The 6,704-nt window shown below is 37.1% G+C and overlaps 1 long non-coding RNA gene across 1 annotated transcript in view; it reads left to right on the forward strand.

Annotated features, from left to right (window-relative positions):
* LOC112147753 overlaps nt 1-6,429 on the forward strand; it is a 34,520-nt gene extending 28,091 nt beyond the window's left edge. Inside the window, exon 3 of the long non-coding RNA XR_002919524.1 lies at nt 6,288-6,429. This is a non-coding gene — a long non-coding RNA (uncharacterized LOC112147753). The remainder of the gene's footprint in view (nt 1-6,287) is intronic.
* The last annotated feature ends 275 nt before the right edge of the window (nt 6,430-6,704 follow it).

Here is a 6,704-nt window from a genome sequence, read left to right on the forward strand (position 1 = left end):
ATTTTTCTTGGTTTGTTTGTGATTATTCGTCTTTATGTTCTATTTTCAAGTATTTTTCCTTTCCAATCACTGTCATACCAGGTGTTTGACATAATCCTCCACATCTCTTTTGTTCAATTTTTCAAAATTTTCAATTAATACCACTCCGATTAATACCACTCCCACTTCCCATCATCCATCTGTTTACATTCTCTCCTAATTACTTCCCCGCACTCCCAACCAAACATGACTGGTGCAGCTAAAATGGTGTACATTAGTACCATTTTGATGCCAGCTCAGACAAAGAAAATGAAGACGTATGTGGATCAAGTCGTCTACACGCGGATGCATCAGAATGAAGCAGAGCAGGGAGCTTGTGGCCCCCCCCAGCGTGTGGTGACATCACAAATACAACCTGTATTTTTTTTTATCTGCTCCTGATCCTCATTCATTGGGTATTTTTCAAAACAAAGGAACATTTTCTGTTCTAAAGTTTCTGAACGGATGTCTACCTAATTCAGCCTTACTGTAGGAAAGGCTGAATTTTTTTATGTTTCCACAAGTCAGAAACTTTATTTAATTGACTCTTCATTTTCCGTAAAGTGTTTGCACTGGTTTGAACTTTTTGATGAAGATGTTCCCTTTAATGTCAAAGTGGAAGCTGACCACCAGATGCTAGCTTCAGCTACGTTCAACTTTTAAGAAGTAATGAATAAATAAATCAAATTAAAATGACAAAAGGTTTTGAAATGTTCTAAATATAATATAAACGTGAATCCATCCCGTCTCCAACTTTATTATCTGAGTGTGTGAAACAGTGGAGAGTCTGTCACCACGTATTAGACACAACAATGTGCTACACTAAAATAACTAATCTGTGTATGGAGGTAGACCCCTGGTATTGTCAGTAAACATCAGCTTTATTGTTCTTTGAAGTCGAAGGCTCTTATTCGTTTCCCTCACTGGCTCTTTCCTCTCCAAAGAAACTTTCCAAATATCTTTTATTGTTTGGGTTTTGTTGTTAGCTTTGGGCTACTAGCTTAGCAATCCATTTAGCCGTGCAGGTGGCCTTTTGGAGTCACTTAACCGATATGGAAGTTGTGAAGAAATTTTCAAAATGAAACTTCCTTCAAGGTCAGAAAATAAACTAAACCAAAATAATCTAAGTTAGCACATCTATTTATTTTTTCTGTCAGCAGGCCGGTACCAAGTGACCCACAGACCGGTAATGGTCCGCAGCCCACTGCCATATATATCATCCATCATCAGAAAATTCCACAAGAACATGTAAAAAACACCCAAAACAGAACTGTCTTTTATTTTTTCCAAACAAACATTCTCTCCTGCTTTTGGATTCTATCATTCACTCCGTTTCTGACAGAAGCCTGAAATACAAACTTAATCTCAAAAGTAAACAGTTTTCTGTCAAAAAAGATGTTTTTGTTTTAGTAATGATTTTTCCATAAATAATTTTGGGATTTGGAAAAATAGTTTATTTCAAGCAATCAACCAAACAACAAACCAACAATAGAAATGTATATCTATACAGAGATATCAAACTTAGAATAATTTGACATAAAGTTGATTGGACAATACACATACATTCACACACAGTTGTAAATTATTGAATTACTATTAATTATAAATAGATAAATTAGCTCTTTTGCATACATTTCATGACAGCATGAAACCATTATATATTAGGTTTGTCGAGTTTAATCATTTTAAAGCACAAAATGTACAATATGTGTCATTTTTTAGGATCTATTGTCATCTTTTATTATCTAGTTAAATATTTATGTCACAATTATTTACAGATCAGTCAAAAGCATCTCTAAATTAAGCAACCAGAATGATTTACTTAAAAAACTAAAAAGTGAGTGACTAACTTAATGCTTTTGAGTTAAAAAAATAAAAGGATAAAAATAACCAATGTATTCTATGCAAAAGAATAAGAGTTAGTCTATACCATGAGGCACTGCCACAGCATTAATGTATACATTTTAATGTGATTATTTCTTCAGTTTCATCAAATGATCTGCATACTAAAACAGAATGATGAAAACCGGATCCTTCACCCCAAATCGCATGCAGTGTTTCACTGCAGAAAGCCTTTAACCGTATGGCTGCATTCAAGCTAAACACTTGTGTTCCAAATCCTTGACGCAGACTGAAGATGTTGCTCTGCTTGAAGTAACTTTTTCATTTCAGTCTCCACATCTACACCAAATGCAGCAGAATGCAAAATGTGTGTCTGCACAGCAGTGGGGAGTTTTAAGGTGTAAAACTTAACATTTACACCAGCCAGGAGCAATCATAGCGACAGTAATCACTGTGCACGCTGGAAACAAGCGGAGCACAAGTGCTGCTCTGAATCACAACAAATGGAAATGGAGGCATTTTGAGGAGGCTGAGCTTCAAAATGATGCAGAGGAGTTTTTAGTTTAAGGTCAGCTTCAATTTGTGCTTTTACTTTTTTGACAAAAGCAGCCTAGCCTTGGTGTTGGAGAATATAAAGATAGAAAACCAAAGAAACCTATGGAGTTATTTTTTGTACATTTTCTTAACTTGTCCTATTTTTCCATTGAAAATATATGTTTATAATAAAATATTTTTATCACTTTCTGAAGAAAATACATATGATTGCTCTTTAAAAAAATGAACAGCTGCTTATGGTAAATGGCATAAACTTAAATACTGCTTTACTATTTTCTTAAAAGGCCAAAGGCACTGAACACTGGTGGGAACCTATAACCACCAGGAGCAAAAGTCTTCCCACTTATTGCTAAAATGCTTGTAGAATTGACAGTTGGATTTTCAGATACAGCTAAATAATATCAAACCACTCATACATACAGACTCAGATCCCTTTTCTATGTTAATAGATGCTTGATCGTTAAAATATATGCACACATAGTGGCTAAATGTCACTTGACTAAACTATAAAAGGAGTTAAAAAAAAGATAATCTTAATGCTAAACACTAAATTCCATCCATCTTTTTTTCCTTAATCTCTTTTGGGGTCACGGGCTGCTGGAGCCTATCCAAGCCACTGTCAAGCAAAGGAAGGGTACACCACAGATGGTTCGCCAATCTATTGCTAAATTAAATGCTAAATGAACTGAAACAATTACATGAGTAGCACAATTAGCTGTGTGACCTTGAACAATATTAAAGGTTAAATGAGGTGAAATGACAGAAAAAAATAAGTTGAAACCAGCTGAACGACATCGAACCATGGTTACCCCTTTAACACCAGAGCTCCAGTGTTTTTGTTCTTTGATTTACTGCAATTTTTTAAATTCTTAACACAAAGCCGCTTTTCTCCTTCAGAATCAGGGTTTAACGGTTGAAAAGTTACGGTATGTTAAAGATTTTGTGTTCAAGTGTCACCGGTGACGTCTCAGGTGTTAAGGGTTCAAATAGATTACAGGCTAAAGAAAATACAGTATTTTTCGTACTACGGGGTACACCGTCAATGAAAGATCTATTGTCGAACTTCTGTCACATATAAGGCACACTGAACTGTTAGGCGCATTAAGCCAGTCAAAAGAGTCAGTGATAAGTCCATACATCGATCAGACTTTATTAACTCCAAATACACGACTTCTCCCTACCCCTACATTCAGCTCTCCAAACGGAGAGTTAAGGGAAAAATTGTGTCTTCAAATTTGTACATTACTCCTAATTGATTAGATTGAGAACATCAGGTTTTATAACTTTAAAAAGGTTATGCTAAAACAAAAAGTCATTACCTAAATTTAAATGTAAACATCTGTACTTCAGAGCACACCCGGGTAAAGAAATTAGTTTTTCCTCAGCAACACAGCGCAAGGCGGAACACCCTAGTGGCAGAGGACACTGCATCCTTCTGCAGGGGGTGTTCCACCTTAAAAATAAACTATTTCAGACAGACCGCTCCCTCCAAATGCCCCTACAATTGGAGGGGTAGGGAAAATCTGTAGGGGCAGGGAAAGAATTTGGATTCGGACCAGAGCTTGTTTGTAACAAGCTAAACCGTTAGCCAGGTTAGAAGCATTATCCACTCTGCTAGTGTATTGACAATACTTGTAACCCCAAATCTTTTATTAAACTAGTAAAAAACAGATTATTCTTCGTAAAAAATATAATGGTAACTCCCAACCCTGTTAGTAACATTAAAAACCACAGTCTTACACCGCCACGTGTTAGCTGCTTTTGCGTATTCACGCACAACCAAACATTTTGACAAAGCGCCATGTATCTCTCAAAACTGCTTCAACATCGGAAGAATTTATCTATTTATAAGGTGCTCTCGAATACAAGACACACACACGCACATTTACATATATATATTTAAATAGAGCTTTTAAGTGGCCTGATAGTGCAGTACAAAATATAGTATGTCCCTTCCTTGTATCAACAACATTAATAAAATTCAAGATGAAAGTGTTATAAAGTGTGAAAAAATCTATTACGTTCCTTGAATCTGATCTCTGAAGCTTTTTATTTTAGCTGAGTCACTGGCGTCTCAGGGTCTTTCCAATAATTGAACTGACTCGCAACTTTATCTCACAGCTTGAAAAAGCTTTTTGTTATTTAGAAACCAAAGAACAAACACAAATACATATTGTAAAAAATCCTGAGGCTGCAGTGCTTGTGATGTGCCGGTTTCTCCTTCCTATGATCAAAAGTGTTAATAGAACAGAGAGAAGAAAATCTGACATCTTTAAAAATGTTTGTTTTACAAGAAACATCTGAGCCTTTGGTGATTCTGGACTGAACTTCTGTTGAGTATGGAAGTCTTAACAAACAGAAGAAGAAATTGTTTTGAGAACTGTACTGCATTTTTTATTTTTGCTTACAAAATGCATGTAAATTAAATAAAAAACAACATATTAGGAATGTTCAGGGGGAAAAATGTACCCTATTTAGCCACTATCTCAAATTTGAGCCACACAATTTTAACATGGTGTAACTGTATTATAAATAAATAATTATCAACAAATTGCGTATTCTTTCAATACAGCAAATAGTGATTTAATAAAATGAATAACAAAAAATGAGTTATTCTCCCCATAAAGTTTTGAAAATTGGCTTAACTTTTTCCCGCCAAAAGTGTTTTTGAGATGTCACGGAAGCAGCCATTTTGAAATGAGCAGGTAAAGCCCTTCTACTGCCCCTAGTGGACTGATGATGAACTACAAGGTAGAAAATATGGCGGAAATGATATACAGCGGCTGTTTAAGGAACGTTTAGATCATGCTAATGATAGGGGTCCCGGAAATGTGTAGCAAATATGACACAAATGGTTATATTCAAAGAATTCATTTATTAGGGATTTTTATTTGACAACAATTAGAATGATCTAGTTCCTTTTTATCATTTTTGCTTCCGTTTTGACTTGGAGGGAAGTTAGAATGCATCTAGATTTTCTGCACAATGAAATATTGAAAAACTGTTTGACAGTTAAGCAGCGGCAACACTCAGGCTTTCAACAGAGGCGGCTGGGGATTTCATTTGAGGGAGATTGCGAGTTTTGCAGCCATTTCTCTCCCTGTGATCCCGTCTTAAGATTCACGGTGGCCGCCGCCGCAAATCCAGGAAGGATATTTATGTTGACAGAGCTCCTTCTCCTGCAGCGCCCAGAAGGAGGATCACACAACCTGTCACTCAGATTGATGTCTCCCCTGACGGTACAAGTTTAAAGGAAAAAAAAGGGAGGGGAGAAGGTAATGAAGAGGGGACGGGGGATAAAAAAGAGTGCCCGGGGTTGGAAATGGATGAAGATGATCTCTTGCTGCTGCGTCATCGGCATTTAATTTATTGCATTGACATTTAGTCATACACAGAACTGTGCTGGGTGAAATGGGACTTCTATCCAGAACAGAGCTGCACTATTTCACTGAGGATTTGTTGAGTTTGTCTCTGATGTGTTGTCTGCTTCAAGAAAGAAGGGGGGGAATATCCGGAAAAGCTTGATGCAGGATCTAAAGAAAGGAAATAAAAAAAAAAAAAAAAGTGCCACAAGAGATTACGAGAGGAGGGTCATTGTGTCCTGATGCAATATTCATTATTTGATAAACAGATGGAGGCCTTTATGGAGACTGAAACTGATATCACATCAGACTGAAGATGTTGTGCGTCTCTGTCTGTGTAATATTCAGTCACGACCAGAAGGGAATTCTAAGGACCTGCTCGCTTTGATTTCAAAGATTACTTGTTTTCATGTAACGGCCTCGCTTGCTACTACAAAGGAATGTCTTTGCGTGGCAGTGCCTCCACACGATGAGACGGAAACGTAATCTAATTTCTTCTTTCATTTACAGGACAGACTGTTCAAACAGAGCGATGCTCCTGGCCCCGTCGCTGTCGCCCTCCTCGTCTTCCTCGCGGAAGGCAGCTTCTGAAGGCCCTGCGAACGAGAACAAAAGGTCCTTTGCTGAATGTTTTCACCGGAGTAAAAATGCAAATGAGTGAATCAATAAATGTTTAATTAATGCTTGTTTAATGAAAAAGACTTGTTAGCTGTACAATTCTAACTTAGTATTGCCAAGTGGTGCTCTCTGACCATGTCGGGCTTGAATTTAGCCATTTCCACAATATCAGGGAGTGCAAATGGGTGCTGAGAGTTTGGGGCGTCATGTCCCTCTTAGCCCCTAAAATGCATAAAAAACATCCCATTTATCCACTCATAAATCTATCTTCTCCTTTGCAGTGGCAGAGCTAGAACATTTGAAATGGGG

This window comes from Oryzias melastigma, linkage group LG17 (assembly GCF_002922805.2).
Source record: "Oryzias melastigma strain HK-1 linkage group LG17, ASM292280v2, whole genome shotgun sequence".
Taxonomy (NCBI): Eukaryota; Metazoa; Chordata; class Actinopteri; order Beloniformes; family Adrianichthyidae; genus Oryzias; species Oryzias melastigma.